The 691-nt window shown below is 43.3% G+C and overlaps 1 non-coding gene across 1 annotated transcript; it reads right to left on the reverse strand.

The window, feature by feature from the left end:
• Positions 1-237: 237 nt before the first annotated feature.
• On the reverse strand, positions 238-311 carry TRNAS-ACU (transfer RNA serine (anticodon ACU)). Its single transcript has one exon. It is a non-coding gene; the product is annotated as a tRNA-Ser (tRNA).
• Between the last annotated feature and the right edge of the window lie 380 nt (positions 312-691).

Consider the following 691-nt stretch of genomic DNA (forward strand, 5'->3'; position numbering starts at 1 on the left):
CTCCTTGTCCAGCCTATTAGCATTTTGCCAATCAGCCCACTAACCTACCATTAAGAACTCTGAGATTACATAGCATTAGGAAATAAAACGGGGGGAGGGCTTTTTGGAAGAGCGGCTGACTCTCCTACTCTACACTAAAATAGACAAGAGACCCAGAGATTCAGAGCAACTTGTTGCACATAGAAGAACTAACATTTATTTATTTATTTATTATTTTTTAAGGAGGGCACAGCTCCCTGGCCCATGTGGGGATCGAACCGGCAACCTTGGTGTTAGTAGCACCATGCTCTAACCAACTGAGCTAACCAGCCACCCCAAAGAACTAACTTTTTAAGTGGACATCTTCACAGTTGCAGTCTGGTGCTCTTTCTCCTAACGGGGCTACATGGACCTTACTTCTGACTAACACGTTTGCATTCTTCTGACCGTGAAATGGGGACTACAAAGAAGCAGGTGCTGAAAGTTCAAGTGATTTCAGGAACCAGCAAACCACTAAAAGGAGAGAAACTGGCTCACTATAAGAGAAGTGGTTTGGGTTGTGGCAAAGGACAGGACATGTGCCCCATCTAAAGATACACCTATTAAAATTTTTGAAACACTATGTTGGCCAAACATAACTTATGGGCAAGCTATATCTCGCCAGTTTGCGACCTTTGGTATGGCCACATAAGAAATTCACTGTGATGGTTTT

This window comes from Rhinolophus ferrumequinum, chromosome 21, assembly GCF_004115265.2.
Source record: "Rhinolophus ferrumequinum isolate MPI-CBG mRhiFer1 chromosome 21, mRhiFer1_v1.p, whole genome shotgun sequence".
In the NCBI taxonomy this organism is placed as follows: domain Eukaryota; kingdom Metazoa; phylum Chordata; class Mammalia; order Chiroptera; family Rhinolophidae; genus Rhinolophus; species Rhinolophus ferrumequinum.